The sequence below is a fragment of the Amborella trichopoda genome, chromosome 1 (assembly GCF_054954075.1).
Source record: "Amborella trichopoda isolate Santa Cruz 75 chromosome 1, AtrichopodaSantaCruz75HAP2 v2.0, whole genome shotgun sequence".
NCBI lineage: Eukaryota > Viridiplantae > Streptophyta > Magnoliopsida > Amborellales > Amborellaceae > Amborella > Amborella trichopoda.
In genome coordinates, this window is record NC_142336.1 from 18,008,697 (window position 1) to 18,026,196 (window position 17,500).

General features: G+C 59.9%; 1 pseudogene; it reads left to right on the forward strand.

Moving 5' to 3' along the window:
- The first annotated feature begins 1,829 nt into the window (after positions 1–1,829).
- Positions 1,830–17,500, forward strand: part of LOC148783667 (uncharacterized) — a 20,913-nt pseudogene continuing 5,242 nt past the window's right edge.

Below are 17,500 nucleotides of genomic sequence, written 5' to 3' on the forward strand. Positions count from 1 at the left end.
CGAGACGACCGTCATCCACCGCCAAAGCTCTCGGATCGGGACATGCCATATTGCGCCAGGGGCGCAACGGCGCAGCCTCAGGCCTGCAACCCCACCATCATCCATCACCCAGAGAGGGTCATGTCAAGGAGGGAAGCAGGACTTCATCTTTGCCGCCACGGTTGGGCCATATCGCGTTTGTGACGCAACGGCGCAGCGTCCGGACATCCCAGCCACCATCACCCGGACACGAATCGTGACCGGTGGCGAGACGACCGTCATCCACCGCCAAAGCTCTCGGATCGGGACATGCCATATTGCGCCAGGGGCGCAACGGCGCAGCCTCAGGCCTGCAACCCCACCATCATCCATCACCCAGAGAGGGTCATGTCAAGGAGGGAAGCAGGACTTCATCTTTGCCGCCACGGTTGGGCCATACCGCGTTTGTGAAGCAACGGCGCAGCGTCCGGACATCCCAGCCACCATCACCCAGACGCGAATCATGTCCGGTGGCGAGACGATCGTCATCCACTGTCAAAAGCTCTGATATCGGGACATGCCATATTGCGCCAGGGACGCAACGGCGCAGCCTCAGGCCTGCAACCCCACCATCATCCATCATCCAGAGAGGGTCATGTCAAGGACGGAAGCAGGACTTCATCTTTGCTGCCATGGTTGGGCCATTTCGCGTTCGTGACGCAACGGCGCAGCGTCCGGACATCCCAACCACCATCACCCAGACGCGAATCATGTCCGGTGGCGAGACGACCGTCATCCACTGCCAGAGCCCTTAGATCGGGACATGCCATATTGCGCCAGGGGCGCAACGGCGCAGCCTCAGGCCTGCAACCCCGCCATCATCCGGAGGGGAGTCATGTCAGGAACGGAAGCAGGACTTCATCTGGCTGCAATTGTTGGTGCCATATCATGTCTTAGAGACACGACGACGCAGTGTCGGGACATCCCCACCTCCTCGCCCAGCGCACAGCACTAGGATCGGTGCAAAGGGAAACCGTCGTCCACTGCCCAAACTCTTCGATCGGGACAATGCACATGGTGCCATATTGCGCCACGGACGCAACGGCGCAACCTCGGGACTGCCACCCCACCGTCATCCAGAGCGGATCGTGTCAAGGAGGGAAGCAGGACTTCTTCCGGCTGCTTCGGGCGGTATATCGCATCTAAGACGCGGATGTACAGCAGTCGAGATAGCTTCCCTAGCCGCACCCGGAAGCACACCGTCATCCTGCTGCCTCGCAGATCGGATCCACATGGAGGTCGACCTTCATTCCCTACAATTGTTTGCATGCGTTCAAGGGGAGGGAGGGAGACGCATACGTTTACCTGGTTCCGACTCTCCCCAAGTATGTTTGATAGCTTAAAACATGAGAAATTCAAGAGTGGCCGCCATTCCACCGAAACTAGCACACAAATGTTTTCCTAAGGGGCAAACCCATCCCACCACACCACCATGCCCAGTGCACAACGACGTGCGCGCCCAAATCAGCTTTCCGGGGGCAAACACACGGTGGAGCATTGGAACTCAAGCTCCTGCACTGCCCGTCCTGGCCCATAAGACGGTCTGGGCGCGTCGTCCTAGTGCATCGGAATAGCTGGCGAGGTGGGATGGGACGGCCCGGAGCACACCACGGTGCAATGTGTGGCGTGGATGGTGGGCACCGAGGTACGCGTCTACGCACGGTGTCGCGAGTGCCCGGGGCATTACGCACACGTCTTGGGTAGGGGGCAACCGGGTGCGCGTCAAGGCACGACGCATCACCACACGCACGATTGAAAGCAGCGGGGCTCGAGGGCCGGTGAGATGCCCGAGCAGAGCACACCAACGCACCATGGATCGAGGGCCCCTGGGCACACGGCGTCACGAGAGCCCACTGGTGGGCGAGAAAGGCAGACCCAAGCAGTATGCCAGGTGAGCACCTATCTGGCTAACTAGGCACAGCGCCACGAGTGCCTACAGAGCTGAACGAGCTGGAAGCACCCACGCAGTAAGGGTAGGCACACCCACGCTGAAAGGGTTGACGGCTGAGTGGTGAGCACAGAGGTGTGCGCCTAAGCACAGCGCATGGAGTGTCCACGAGTCATCCCAGGAAAAGCACAACCAAGCAGTATGAGCCTGGAGGGAAACGAGTAGCGCGCCTAGGCACCTCGCTGTGAGTGCCAACGGGTTGAACGAGCTTGGCACAACCACGTGGCATGGGTGGCGAGCACCGAGGTGTGCGACTAGGCAGAACACATCGATGGTCTACGGGTCAGCCAAAGCAGGCCCACACCGACGCGTTGGCATGACGCCTTACCCAAATCACGTACCTCAGCCTCGTCCCAACCTGGTGCCCAACCTTCCCAATTATGTTTCATGGCTTAAAACACCTGACATTCCTGAGTGACACCTGTTGGGTGTCAAACTAACCCACATCTGGCCTCATCACGACCCATACCACCTAAATGCACAATGTTGCATCCTTGGGTGCCTCACCACCACACGAAAGGTTGAAGGCAAGGAGCCTCGAGGGCCGGCGGGATGAACGAGCAATGCAAACCCACGCAGCATATGTTGAGGGCCCCATTGTGTGCACCTAGGCACACGGTGCCACGTTGGCCTACGCGTAGCCCGAGCAAGGCAAACCCGCACAGTTTTGCTGGTGGACGCCGAGGTGTGCACCTAGGTACACGGCATCGTGAAGCCCTGCCGGTCGCCGAGATAGGGACACCCAAAATGTACGCCTGGTGTGCTCGCAGGTGGGTGCCTAGGCACAACGAAACAAGGGCCTCCAAGTTGCCCGAGCTGGGAACACCCGCGCGGTATGGGTGGCGAGCATTAAGCTGTGCGCCTAGGCACAATGCATCAACGGTCCACAAGTACGCCGAGACGAGGCACACCCGTGCAGTATGCGTCGTGAGCACTAAGTTATGTGCCTCGGCACAACGCATCGAGGGACCACAAGTCAGCCGAGGTAAGGAAAACCATTGGAGTATGGGATGAGGGCTCCGCGGTGTGCGCCTAGGACCACGGCGCCGCGGAGGCGTGAGGGTTGCCCCATCAAGTCACACCCACGCAGTTTGCAAGGTGGACACCGAGGTATGCGCCTAGGCAAACGGGGTCGCGAAGGAGAACGGGCTGACCGGCTAGGCACACCCACGCAGTATGCCTGGTGGGCACCGAGGTGCGTGCCTAGGCCCACGGTGGGATGAAGGCCAACGGGTTGCCTGAGCTGGGAACACCCACGAGGAATGCCAGGTGGGCACCGAGGTGTGCGCCTTGGAACAGCGCATCTAGGGTCCACGGGTCAGCCCGAGCAAGGCAACCCCACGCAGTATGGGTTGAGAGCTTCGTCGTGTGCGCCTAGGCACCACGGCGACGTGATGGCTTGCGGGTTGCCCGAGCAAGGCCAAACCACGCAGTTTGCCTGGTGGGTAGCGAGGTGTGCTCCTAGGCACGTGGCGTCGAGCTGTGCGACTTGACTGAGCGCATCGAGGGTCCACGGGTAAGCCAGAGCAGCCCACAACCACGCTTTGGCAGCACGCCTAACACAAATCACATAACTCAGCCTCGTCCCAACCTGTTGCCCACCCTTCCCAATTATGTTTCATGGCTTAAAACACCGGACATTCCTGAGCAATACCTGTTGGGGGTCAAACTGGCATACATTTGGCCTCATCACGACCCCAGCCACTTCAGTGCATAATGTTGCATCCTAGGGTGCATCACCACCACACTCAAGGTTGAAGGCAGGGAACCCTCGAGGGCCGGTGGGATGAATGAGCAAGGCAAACCCACGCAGCATGGGTTGAGGGCTCCATGGTGTGCACCTGGGCACACTGTGCCACGTTGGCCTCTACTCGTAGCCCGAGCAAGGCACAACAGCACAGTTTGCCTGGTGGGCACGGAGGTGTGCACCTAAGTACACGGCATCGCGAGGGCCTATCGGGCGCCGAGCAAGGCACACCCAAGCAGTATGCCATGTGTGCACCAAGCGGTGTGCCTATGCACAACGCAACAATGGGCTCCAGGTTGCCGGAGCTGGGAACACCCGCGCGGTATGGGTGGTGAGCACTAACATGTGCGCCTAGGCAAAATGGGTCGACGGTCCACAAGTCAGCCGAGGCGAGGCACACACGTGCAGTATGCGTGGTGAGCAATAAGCTGTTTGCCTCGGCACAATGCATGGAGGGACCACAAATCTGCCGAGGTAAGGCACAACATTGCAGTATGGGTTGAGGGCTCCGCGGTGTGCGCATAGGCACACGGTGCCGCGGAGGCGTACGGGTCGCCCTATCAAGACACACCCGCGCAGTTTGCCAGGTGGGCACCGAGGTGTGCGCCTAGGCAAAGGGCGTCGCGAAGGAGTACGGGCTGACCCGCTAGGCACACCCACGCAGTATGCCTGGTCGGAACCGAGGTGGGTGCCTAGGCCCGAGGTGGGATGAAGGCCAACGGGTTGCCTGCGCTGGGAACACCCGCGAGGTATGCCACGTGGGCACCGAGGTGTGCGCCATGGAATAGCGCGTCTAGGGTGCATGGGTCGGCCAGAGCAAGGCAACCCAACGCAGTATGGGTTGAGGGCTTCGTCGTGTACGCCTAGGCACACGGCGACGTGATGGCTTGCGGGTTGCCCGAGAAAGGCACAACCACGCAGTTTGCCTGGTGGGCAGCGAGGTTTTCTCCTAAGGCACTTGGGGTCGAGCTGTGCGACATGACAGAGCGCATAGAGGGTCCACGGGTAAGCCAGAGCAGGCCACACCCACGCTTTAGCATCAAGCCTAGCGCAAATCACATACCTCAGCCTCGTCCCAACCTGTCGTTTCCCACCCTTCCCAATAATGTTTCATGGCTTAAAACACCAGACATTCCTGAGGGACACCTGTTGGGGGTCAAACTAGCATACATTTGGCCACATCACGACCCAAGCCGCTTCAGTGAACAATGTTGCATCCTAGAGTGCATCACCACCACACGCAAGGTTGAAGGCAAGGAACCTCGAGGGCCGGTGGGATGAACGAGCTAGGCAAAACCCACGCAGCATGGGATGAGGGCTCCATTGTGTGCACCTAGGCACAAGGCGCCACGATGGCAAACGCGTGGCCCGAGTAAGGCGCACCTGCCCAGTTTACCGGACACCGAGCTGTGCACCTAGGTACACGACATGGCGAGGACCTGCCGGTCGCCGAGCTAAGCACACCCAAGGAGTATGACATGTGTGCACCAAGGCGTGTGGCTAGGCACAACGCAACAATGGGCTCGAGCTTGCCAGAGCAGGGAACACCCGCGCGGTATGGGTGGTGAGCACTAAGTTGTGCGACTAGGCACAAAGCGTCGACGGTCCACAAGTCAACCGAGGCGAGGCACACACGTGCAGTATGCGTGGTGATCAATAAGCTGTTTGACTCGACACAATGCATCGAGGGACCACAAGTCTGCCGTGGTAAGGCACAACATTGCAGTATGGGTTGAGGGCTCCGCGGTGTGCGCCTAGGCACACGGTGCCGCGGAGGCGTAGGGGTTGCCCTATCAAGACACACCCACGCAGTTTGCCAGGTGGGCACCGAGGTGTGCGCCTAGGCATATGGCATCGCGAAGGAGTACGGGCTGACCGGCTAGGCACACCCACGCAGTATGCATGGTGGGCACCGAGGTGTGTGCCTACGCCCACGGTGGGATGAAGGCCAACGGGTTGCCTGAGCTGGGAACACCCGCGAGGTATGCCACCCGGGCAACGAGGTGTGCGCCACGGCATAGCGCGTCTAGGGTGCATGGGTCGGCCAGAGCAAGGCAACCCAACGCAGTACTGGTTGTGGGCCTCGTCGTGTAAGCCTAGGCACACGGCGACGTGATGGCTTGCGGCTTGCCCGAGCAAGGCACAACCACGCAGTTTTCCTGGTGGGCAGCTAGGTGTGCTCCTAGGCACGTGGCGTCGAGCTGTGCGACATGACAGAGCGCATCGTGGGTCCACGGTCAAGCCAAAACAGGCCACAACCACGCTTTCGCAGCATGCCTAGCACAAATCACATACCTCAGCCTCGTCCCAACCTGTTTCCCACCCTTCCCAATTATGTTTCATGGCTTAAAGCACCAGATATTCCTGAGTGACACCTGTTGGGGGTCATACTGGCATACAGTTGGCCTCATCACTACCCAAGCCACTTCAGTGCACAATATTGCATCATACAGTGCATCACCACCACGCGCAAGGTTGAAGGCAGGGAGCCTCGATGGCAGGTAGGATGAACGAGCTAGGCAAACCCACGCAACATGGGTTGAAGGCTCCATGGTGTGCACCTAGGCAAACGGTGCCACGATGGCATTCGCGTAGCCCGAGCAAGGCACACCTGCACAGTTTGCCTGGTGGACAACGAGGTGTGCACCTAGGTACACGGCATCGAGAGGGCCTGCCGGTCGCCGAGCTAAACACACCCAAGCAGTAAGACGTGTGAACTATGGTGTGTGGCTAGGCACAACGCAACAATAGGCTCCAGGTTGCCCGAGATAAGAACTCCCGCGCGGTATGGGTGGTGAACACTTAGCTCGGCGCTTGTGCCCAACGCGTTGACGGTCCACAAGTCAGCCGAGGCAAGGCACACCCGCGCAGTATGCGTTGTGAGCACTAAGCTGTTTGCCTCGGCACAACGCATCGAGGGACCACAAGTCTGCTGAGGTAAGGCACAACATTGCAGTATGGGTTGAGGGCTCCGCTGTGTGGGCCAAGGCACACGGTGCCGCGAAGGCACACGGGATGCCCCATCAAGACACACCCACGAAGTTTGCCAATTGGGCACCGAGGTGTTCGCAAAGGCAAAAGGCGTCGCGATAGTACGGGCTGACCGGCTGGGAAAACCCACGCGGTATGCCTGGTGGGCACCGAGGTGTGTGCTTAGACCCACGGTGGGATGAAGGCCAACAGTTTGCCTGAGCCGGGAACACCCGCGAGGTATGCCAGGAGAGCACCGAGGTGTGAGCCATGGAACAAGGCATCTAGGGTCCACGGGTCAGCCCGAACAAGGCCACCCCACGCAGTATGGGTTGAGAGCTTCGTCGTGTGCGACTAGGCACACGGCGACGTGATGCCTTGCGGGTTGCACGAGCAAGGCACAACCACGCAGTTTGACTGGTGGGCAGCTAGGTGTGCTCCTAGGCACGTGGCGTCGAGCTGTGCGACATGACGGAGCGCATCGTGGGTCCACGGTAAAGCCAAAGCAGGCCGCACCCATGCTTTGGCAGCACGCCAAGCACAAATCACATACCTCAGCCTCGTCCCGACCTGTTTGCCCACCCTTCCCAATTATGTTTCATGGCTTAAAACACCAGGCATTCCTGAGTGACACCCGTTGGGGGTCAAACTAGCATACGTTTGGCCTCAACACGACCCAAGCCAACTCGGTGCACAACGTTGCATCCTGGAGTGCATCACCACCACAAGCAAGGTTGAAGGCAGGGAGCCTCGAGGGGGGGTGGGACGAACGGGCTAGGCAAACCAACGCAACATGGGTTGAAGGCTCCATGGTGTGCACCTAGGCACACGGTGCCAAGATGGCGTTCGCGTAGCCAGAGCAAGGCACACCTGCACAGTTTGCCTGGTGTACACCGAGGTGTGCACCTAGGTACACGGCATCGAGAGGGCCTGCCGGTCGCCGAGCTAAGCACACCCAAGCAAGTATGCCATGTGTGGACTAAGGTGTGTGGCTAGGCACAACGGAACGATGGGCTCCAGGTTGCCCGAGATGAGAACACCCGCTCGGTATGGGTGGTGAGCACTGAGCCGAGCGCCTGGGCACAATGCGTCCACGGCATACAAGTCAGCCGAGGCAAGGCACACCCATGCAGTACGTGTGGTGAGCACTAAGCTGTTTGCCTCGGCGCAACGCATCGAGGGACCACAAGTCTGCTGACGTGAGGCACAGCATTGCAGTATGGGTCGAGGGATCCGCGGTGTGCGCCGAGGCACAAGGTGCGGCGGAGGCATACGGGTTGCCCCATGAAGGCACACCCACGCCATTCGCCAGGTGGGCACCAAGGTGTGCGCCTAGGCATCGCGAAGGAGTACGGGCTGACCGCCTAGGCACACCCACGCAGTGTGCCTGGTGGTCACCGTGGTGTGTGCCTAGGCCCTCGGTGGGATGAAGGCCAACGGTTTGCCTGAGCTGGGAACACCCGCGAGGTATGCCAGGAGAGCACCGAGGTGTGAGCCATGGAACAAGGCATCTAGGGTCCACGGGTCAGCCCGAACAAGGCAACCCCACGCAGTATGGGTTGAGGGCTTCGTCCATTGCGCCTAGGCACACGGCGACGTGATGGCTTGCGGGTTCCCCGAGCAAGGCACAACCACGCAGTTTGCCTGGTGGGCAGCTAGGTGTGCTCCTAGGCACGTGGCGTCGAGCTGTGCGACATGACAGAGCGCATCGTGGGTCCACGGTAAAGCCAAAGCAGGCCGCACCCATGCTTTGGCAGCACGCCAAGCACAAATCACATACCTCAGCCTCGTCCCAACCTGTTTGCCCACCCTTCCCAATTATGTTTCACGGCTTAAAACACCAGACATTCCTGAGTGACACCCGTTGGGGGTCAAACTAGCATACGTTTGGCCTCAACACGACCCAAGCCAACTCAGTGCACAACGTTGCATCCTGGAGTGCATCACCACCACAAGCAAGGTTGAAGGCAGGGAGCCTCGAGGGGGGGTGGGACGAACGGGCTAGGCAAACCAACGCAACATGGGTTGAAGGCTCCATGGTGTGCACCTAGGCACACGGTGCCAAGATGGCATTCGCGTAGCCCGAGCAAGGCACACCTGCACAGTTTGCCTGGTGGACACCGAGGTGTGCACCTAGGTACACGGCATCGGGAGGGCCTGCCGGTCGCCGAGCTAAGCACACCCAAGCAGTATGCCATGTGTGCACTAAGGTGTGTGGCTAGGCACAACGCAACGAAGGGATCCAGGTTGCTCGAGATGAGAACACCCGCTCGGTATGGGTGGTGAGCACTAAAGCCGAGCGCCTGGGCACAATGCGTCCACGGCATAAGAGTCAGCCGAGGCAAGGCAAACCCATGCAGTATGCGTGGTGAGCACTAAGCTGTTTGCCTCGGCGCAACGCATCGAGGGACCACAAGTCTGCTGACGTAAGGCACAACATTGCTGTGTGGGTTGAGGGATCCGCGGTGTGCGTCGAGGCACAAGGTGCCGCAAAGGCATACGGGTTGCCCCATCAAGGCACACCCACGCCATTCGCCGGGTGGGCACCAAGGTGTGCGCCTAGGCATCGCGAAGGAGTACGGGCTGACCGCCTAGGCACACCCACACAGTTTGCCTGGTGGTCACCGAGGTGTGTGCTTAGGCCCTCGGTGGGATGAAAGCCAACGGTTTGCCTGAGCTGAGAACACCCGCGAGGTATGCCAGGTGGGCACTGAGGTGTGCGTCATGGAACAACGCATCTAGGGTCCATAGGTCAGCCCGAACAAGGCAACCCCACGAAGTTTGGGTGGAGGGCTTCATCGTGAGCGCCTAGGCACACGACGACGTGATGGCTTGCAGGTTGCCCGAGCAAGGCACAACCACGCAGTTTGCCAGGTGGGCAACGAGCTGTGCGACTTGACAGAGCGCATCGAGGGTCCACAGGTAAGCCAGAGCGGGCCAGACCCACGCTTTGGCAGCACGCCTAGCTCAAATCACATACCTCAGCCTCGTCCCAACCTGTTGCCCACCCTTCCCAATTATGTTTCATAGCTTAAAACACCAGACTTTCCTGAGTGACTTCTGGTGGGGGTCAAACTAGCATACATTTGGCCTCAACACGACCCAAGCCACCTCAGTGCACAATGTTGCATCCTGGAGTGCATCACCACCACACGCAAGGTTGAAGGCAGGGAGCCTAGAGGGCAGGTGGGACGAACGAGCTAGGCAAACCCACGCAAGATGGGTTGAAAGCTCCATGGTGTGCACCTAGGCACACGGTGCCAAGATGGCATTCGCGTAGCCCGAGCAAGGCACACCTGCACAGTTTGCCTGGTGGACACCGAGGTGTGCACCTAGGTACACGGCATCGAGAGGGCCTGCCGGTCGCCGAGCTAAGCACACCCAAGCAGTATGCCATGTGTGCACTAAGGTGTGTGGCTAGGCACAACGCAACGATGGGCTCCAGGTTGCCCGAGATGAGAACACCCGCTCGGTATGGGTGGTGAGCACCGAGCCGAGCGCCTGGGCACAATGCGTACCCGGCATACAAGTCAGCCGAGGCAAGGCACACCCAGGCAGTATGCGTGGTGAGCACTAAGCTGTTTGCCTTGGCGCAACGCATCGAGGGACCACAAGTCTGCTGACGTGAGGCACAACATTGCAGTATGGGTTAAGGGATCCGTGGTGTGTGCCTAGGCACAGGGTGCCGCGGAGGCATACGGGTTGCCCCAGCAAGGCTCACCCACGCAGTTCGCCAGGTGGGCACCAAGGTGTGCGCCAAGGCAATAGGCATCGCGAAGGAGTACGGGCTGACCGGCCAGGCACACCCACTCAGTATGCCTGGTGGTCACCGAGGTGTGTGCCTAGGCCCTCGGTGGGATGAAGGCCAACGGGTTGCCTGAGCTGAAAACACCCGCGAGGTATGCCAGGTGGGCACTGAGGTGTGCGTCATGGAACAGCGCATCTAGGGTCCATAGGTCAGCCCGAACAAGGCAACCCCACGAAGTTTAGGTTGGGGGCTTCATCGTGTGTGCCTAGGCACACGGCGACGTGATGGCTTGAAGTTTGCGCGAGCAAGGCACAACCACGCAGTTTGCCAGGGGGGCAGCGAGGTGTGCTCTTATGCACGTGGGGACGAGCTGTGCGACTTGACAGAGCGCATCGAGGGTCCACAGGTAAGCCAGAGAAGGACACACCCACGCATTGGCAGCACGCCTAGCTCAAATCACATACCTCAGCCTCGTCCCAACCTGTTGCCCACCCTTCCCAATTATGTTTCATAGCTTAAAACGCCAGACTTTCCTGAGTGACTTCTGGTGGGGGTCAAACTAGCATACATTTGGCCTCAACAAGACCCAAGCCACCTCAGTGCACAATGTTGCATCCTGGAGTGCATCACCACCACACGCAAGGTTGAAGGCAGGGAGCCTAGAGGGCAGGTGGGACGAACGAGCTAGGCAAACCCACGCAAGATGGGTTGAAAGCTCCATGGTGTGCACCTAGGCACACGGTGCCAAGATGGCATTCGCGTAGCCCGAGCAAGGCACACCTGCACAGTTTGCCTGGTGGACACCGAGGTGTGCACCTAGGTACACGGCATCGAGAGGGCCTGCCGGTCGCCGAGCTAAGCACACCCAAGCAGTATGCCATGTGTGCACTAAGGTGTGTGGCTAGGCACAACGCAACGATGGGCTCCAGGTTGCCCGAGATGAGAACACCCGCTCGGTATGGGTGGTGAGCACCGAGCCGAGCGCCTGGGCACAATGCGTACCCGGCATACAAGTCAGCCGAGGCAAGGCACACCCAGGCAGTATGCGTGGTGAGCACTAAGCTGTTTGCCTTGGCGCAACGCATCGAGGGACCACAAGTCTGCTGACGTGAGGCACAACATTGCAGTATGGGTTGAGGGATCCGTGGTGTGTGCCTAGGCACAGGGTGCCGCGGAGGCATACGGGTTGCCCCAGCAAGGCTCACCCACGCAGTTCGCCAGGTGGGCACCAAGGTGTGCGCCAAGGCAAAAGGCATCGCGAAGGAGTACGGGCTGACCGGCCAGGCACACCCACTCAGTATGCCTGGTGGTCACCGAGGTGTGTGCCTAGGCCCTCGGTGGGATGAAGGCCAACGGGTTGCCTGAGCTGAAAACACCCGCGAGGTATGCCAGGTGGGCACTGAGGTGTGCGTCATGGGACAGCGCATCTAGGGTCCATAGGTCAGCCCGAACAAGGCAACCCCACGAAGTTTAGGTTGGGGGCTTCATCGTGTGTGCCTAGGCACACGGCGACGTGATGGCTTGAAGTTTGCCCGAGCAAGGCACAACCACGCAGTTTGCCAGGGGGGCAGCGAGGTGTGCTCTTATGCACGTGGGGACGAGCTGTGCGACTTGACAGAGCGCATCGAGGGTCCACAGGTAAGCCAGAGAAGGACACACCCACGCATTGGCAGCACGCCTAGCTCAAATCACATACCTCAGCCTCGTCCCAACCTGTTGCCCACCCTTCCCAATTATGTTTCATAGCTTAAAACACCAGACATTCCTGAGTGACTTCTGGTGGGGGTCAAACTAGCATACATTTGGCCTCAACACGACCCAAGCCACCTCAGTGCACAATGTTGCATCCTGGAGTGCATCACCACCACACGCAAGGTTGAAGGCAGGGAGCCTAGAGGGCAGGTGGGACGAACGAGCTAGGCAAACCCACGCAAGATGGGTTGAAAGCTCCATGGTGTGCACCTAGGCACACGGTGCCAAGATGGCATTCGCGTAGCCCGAGCAAGGCACACCTGCACAGTTTGCCTGGTGGACACCGAGGTGTGCACCTAGGTACACGGCATCGAGAGGGCCTGCCGGTCGCCGAGCTAAGCACACCCAAGCAGTATGCCATGTGTGCACTAAGGTGTGTGGCTAGGCACAACGCAACGATGGGCTCCAGGTTGCCCGAGATGAGAACACCCGCTCGGTATGGGTGGTGAGCACCGAGCCGAGCGCCTGGGCACAATGCGTACCCGGCATACAAGTCAGCCGAGGCAAGGCACACCCAGGCAGTAGGCGTGGTGAGCACTAAGCTGTTTGCCTTGGCGCAACGCATCGAGGGACCACAAGTCTGCTGACGTGAGGCACAACATTGCAGTATGGGTTGAGGGATCCGTGGTGTGTGCCTAGGCACAGGGTGCCGCGGAGGCATACGGGTTGCCCCAGCAAGGCTCACCCACGCAGTTCGCCAGGTGGGCACCAAGGTGTGCGCCAAGGCAAAAGGCATCGCGAAGGAGTACGGGCTGACCGGCCAGGCACACCCACTCAGTATGCCTGGTGGTCACCGAGGTGTGTGCCTAGGCCCTCGGTGGGATGAAGGCCAACGGGTTGCCTGAGCTGAAAACACCCGCGAGGTATGCCAGGTGGGCACTGAGGTGTGCGTCATGGAACAGCGCATCTAGGGTCCATAGGTCAGCCCGAACAAGGCAACCCCACGAAGTTTAGGTTGGGGGCTTCATCGTGTGTGCCTAGGCACACGGCGACGTGATGGCTTGAAGTTTGCCCGAGCAAGGCACAACCACGCAGTTTGCCAGGGGGGCAGCGAGGTGTGCTCTTATGCACGTGGGGACGAGCTGTGCGACTTGACAGAGCGCATCGAGGGTCCACAGGTAAGCCAGAGAAGGACACACCCACGCATTGGCAGCACGCCTAGCTCAAATCACATACCTCAGCCTCGTCCCAACCTGTTGCCCACCCTTCCCAATTATGTTTCATAGCTTAAAACACCAGACATTCCTGAGTGACTTCTGGTGGGGGTCAAACTAGCATACATTTGGCCTCAACACGACCCAAGCCACCTCAGTGCACAATGTTGCATCCTGGAGTGCATCACCACCACACGCAAGGTTGAAGGCAGGGAGCCTAGAGGGCAGGTGGGACGAACGAGCTAGGCAAACCCACGCAAGATGGGTTGAAAGCTCCATGGTGTGCACCTAGGCACACGGTGCCAAGATGGCATTCGCGTAGCCCGAGCAAGGCACACCTGCACAGTTTGCCTGGTGGACACCGAGGTGTGCACCTAGGTACACGGCATCGAGAGGGCCTGCCGGTCGCCGAGCTAAGCACACCCAAGCAGTATGCCATGTGTGCACTAAGGTGTGTGGCTAGGCACAACGCAACGATGGGCTCCAGGTTGCCCGAGATGAGAACACCCGCTCGGTATGGGTGGTGAGCACCGAGCCGAGCGCCTGGGCACAATGCGTACCCGGCATACAAGTCAGCCGAGGCAAGGCACACCCAGGCAGTATGCGTGGTGAGCACTAAGCTGTTTGCCTTGGCGCAACGCATCGAGGGACCACAAGTCTGCTGACGTGAGGCACAACATTGCAGTATGGGTTGAGGGATCCGTGGTGTGTGCCTAGGCACAGGGTGCCGCGGAGGCATACGGGTTGCCCCAGCAAGGCTCACCCACGCAGTTCGCCAGGTGGGCACCAAGGTGTGCGCCAAGGCAAAAGGCATCGCGAAGGAGTACGGGCTGACCGGCCAGGCACACCCACTCAGTATGCCTGGTGGTCACCGAGGTGTGTGCCTAGGCCCTCGGTGGGATGAAGGCCAACGGGTTGCCTGAGCTGAAAACACCCGCGAGGTATGCCAGGTGGGCACTGAGGTGTGCGTCCTGGAACAGCGCATCTAGGGTCCATAGGTCAGCCCGAACAAGGCAACCCCACGAAGTTTAGGTTGAGGGCTTCATCGTGTGTGCCTAGGCACACGGCGACGTGATGGCTTGAGGTTTGCCCGAGCAAGGCACAACCACGCAGTTTGCCAGGGGGGCAGCGAGGTGTGCTCTTATGCACGTGGCGACGAGCTGTGCGACTTGACAGAGCGCATCGAGGGTCCACAGGTAAGCAAGAGAAGGACACACCCACGCATTGGCAGCACGCCTAGCTCAAATCACATACCTCAGCCTCGTCCCAACCTGTTGCCCACCCTTCCCAATTATGTTTCATAGCTTAAAACACCAGACATTCCTGAGTGACTTCTGGTGGGGGTCAAACTAGCATACATTTGGCCTCAACACGACCCAAGCCACCTCAGTGCACAATGTTGCATCCTGGAGTGCATCACCACCACACGCAAGGTTGAAGGCAGGGAGCCTAGAGGGCAGGTGGGACGAACGAGCTAGGCAAACCCACGCAAGATGGGTTGAAAGCTCCATGGTGTGCACCTAGGCACACGGTGCCAAGATGGCATTCGAGTAGCCCGAGCAAGGCAGACCTGCACAGTTTGCCTGGTGGACACCGAGGTGTGAACCTAGGTACACGACGTCGGGAGGGCCTGCCGGTCGCCGAGCTAAGCACACCCAAGCAGTATGCCATGTGTGCACTATGGTGTGTCGCTAGGCAGAACGCAACAATGGGCTCCAGGTTGCCCGAGATGAGAACACCCAATCGGCATGGGTGGTGAGCACTACGCACAGCGCCTGGGCACAATGCGTCCACGGCATACAAGTCAGCCGAGGCAATGCACACCCATGCAGTATGCGTGGTGAGCACTAAGCTGTTTGCCTCGGCGCAACGCAACGAGGGACCACAAGTCTACTGACGTAAGGCACAACATTGCAGTATGGGTTGAGGGATCCGCGGTGTGTGCTTAGGCACAAGGTGCCACGGAGGCATACGGGTTGCCCCATCAAGGCACACCCACGCAGTTTGCCTTCCGTGCCACGGAGGCATACGGGTTGCCCCATCAAGGCACACCCACGCAGTTTGCCTGAAGGGCACCAAGGTGTGCCGCTAGGCAAAAGGCATCGCGAAGGAGTACGGGCTGACTGGCTAGGCACACCCACGCAGTTTGCCTGGTGGTCACCGAGGTGTGTACCTAGGCTCTCGGTGGGATGAAGGCCAACGGGTTGCCTGAGCTGAGAACACCGGCGAGGTATGCCAGGTGGGCACTGAGGTGTGCGTCATGGAACAGCGCATCTAGGGTCCATAGGTCGGCCCGAACAAGGCAACCTTACGTAGTTTGGGTTGAGCTCTTCATCGTGTGCGCCTAGGCACACGGCGACGTGATGGCTTGCAGGTTGCCCGAACAAGGCACAACCACGCAGTTTGCCAGGTGGGCAGCGAGGTGTGCTCCTATGCACGTGGCGACGAGCTGTGCGACTTAACAGAGCACATCTAGGCAGCATGCCTAGCACAAATCACATACCTCAGCCTCGTCCCAACCTGTTTCCCACCCTTCCCAATTATGTTTCATGGCTTAAAACAACAGACATTCATGAGTGACACCTGTTGGGGGTCAAACTAGCATATATTTGGCCTCAACACGACCCAAACCACCTCAGTGCACAATGTTGCATCTTGGAGTGCATCACCACCACACGCAAGGTTGAAGGCAAGGAGGCTCCAGGGCCGGTGGGATGAACGAGCTAGGCAAAACCACGTAGCATGGGTTGAGGGCTCCATGGTGTGCACCTAGGCACATGGTGCAACGATGGCATAAGCGTAGCCCGAGCAAGGTACACCAGCACAGTTTGCCTGGTGGACACCGAGGTGTGCACCTAGGTACACGGCATCGCGAGGGCCTGTCAGTCGCCGAGCTAGGCACACCCAAGCAATATGCCATACGTGCACCAAGGTGTGTGCCTAGGCACAACGCAACAATGGCCTCCAGGTTGCCCGAGATGAGAACACCCGCGCAGTATGGGTGGTGAGCACTAAGCCGAGCGCCTGGGCACAATGCGTCCACGACATACAAGTCAGTCGAGGCAAGGCACACCCATGCAGTATGCGTGGTGAGCACTAAGCTGTTTGCCTCGGCGAAACGCATCGAGGGACCACAAGTCTGCTGAGGAAGGGCGCAACATTACCGTATGGGTTGAGGGCTCCGCGGTGAGCGCCTAGGCACACGGTGCCGCGGAGGCTTACGGGTTGCCCCATCAAGACACACCCACGTAGTTTGCAAGTTGGGCACTGAGGTGATTGTCAAGGCAAAAGGCGTCGCGAAGGAGTACAGCCTGACTGGCTGGGCAGACCCACGTAGTATGCCTGAAGGGGCACCGGGGTGTGCTAGGGCAGACCCACGCGGTATGTCTGAAGGGGAATCGAGTTGGGCGTCGAGTCCCACCGTGCCGCGAGTGCCTCCGGCTAGCCCGAGTGGGCCGCGGGTGGACGGACGACGGGACTCGGGGAGGGGCGGCTCGAGACGGGTCCATCGAAGGCAACTTGAGGGGGCCTCCCCATCCCCCTCAAGTATGTTTTAAGGCTTAAAACACGAGAATTTCCTGGGTGGCACCTGATGGGGCAGAACTGGCATACGGTCCCCCCGTGCACTACCCCCACCACCTGGTTGCACCGCGATGCCTGCCTGGGTGCATCACCACACGCAAGGCCGAAGGCATGGGGCCTCGGCGGGATGCCCGAGCTAGGAAGACCCACGCACCATGGTCGGCGGGCATCGGGTTGGGCGTCGAGTCCCACCGTGCCGCGAGTGCCTCCGGCTAGCCCGAGCATGGCGCACCCGCGCCGTGTGGGTCGAGGTCCCCGCGGTGGACTGCGGGTTGTGGGCAGACTCGAGCTCGGTGAACCCACCGCGGTGCGCGCGTGCGTGCGTCGTGCCTAAGTGCCTAAGTGCCGTGTGCCGTGTGCGCTTTGCGCGTCGCGTGCGTGCGCGCGCGCGTGTGCGCGCGCGGTTTTTTTATGGCCGTTTTGCGGCTCCCGGTCCGGCCACGGGGTGCTGAGATGGGTCATAGCGGGTCGCGGGTGGACGGACGACGGGACTCGGGGAGGGGCGGCTCGAGACGGGTCCATCGAAGGCAACTTGAGGGGGCCTCCCCATCCCCCTCAAGTATGTTTTAAGGCTTAAAACA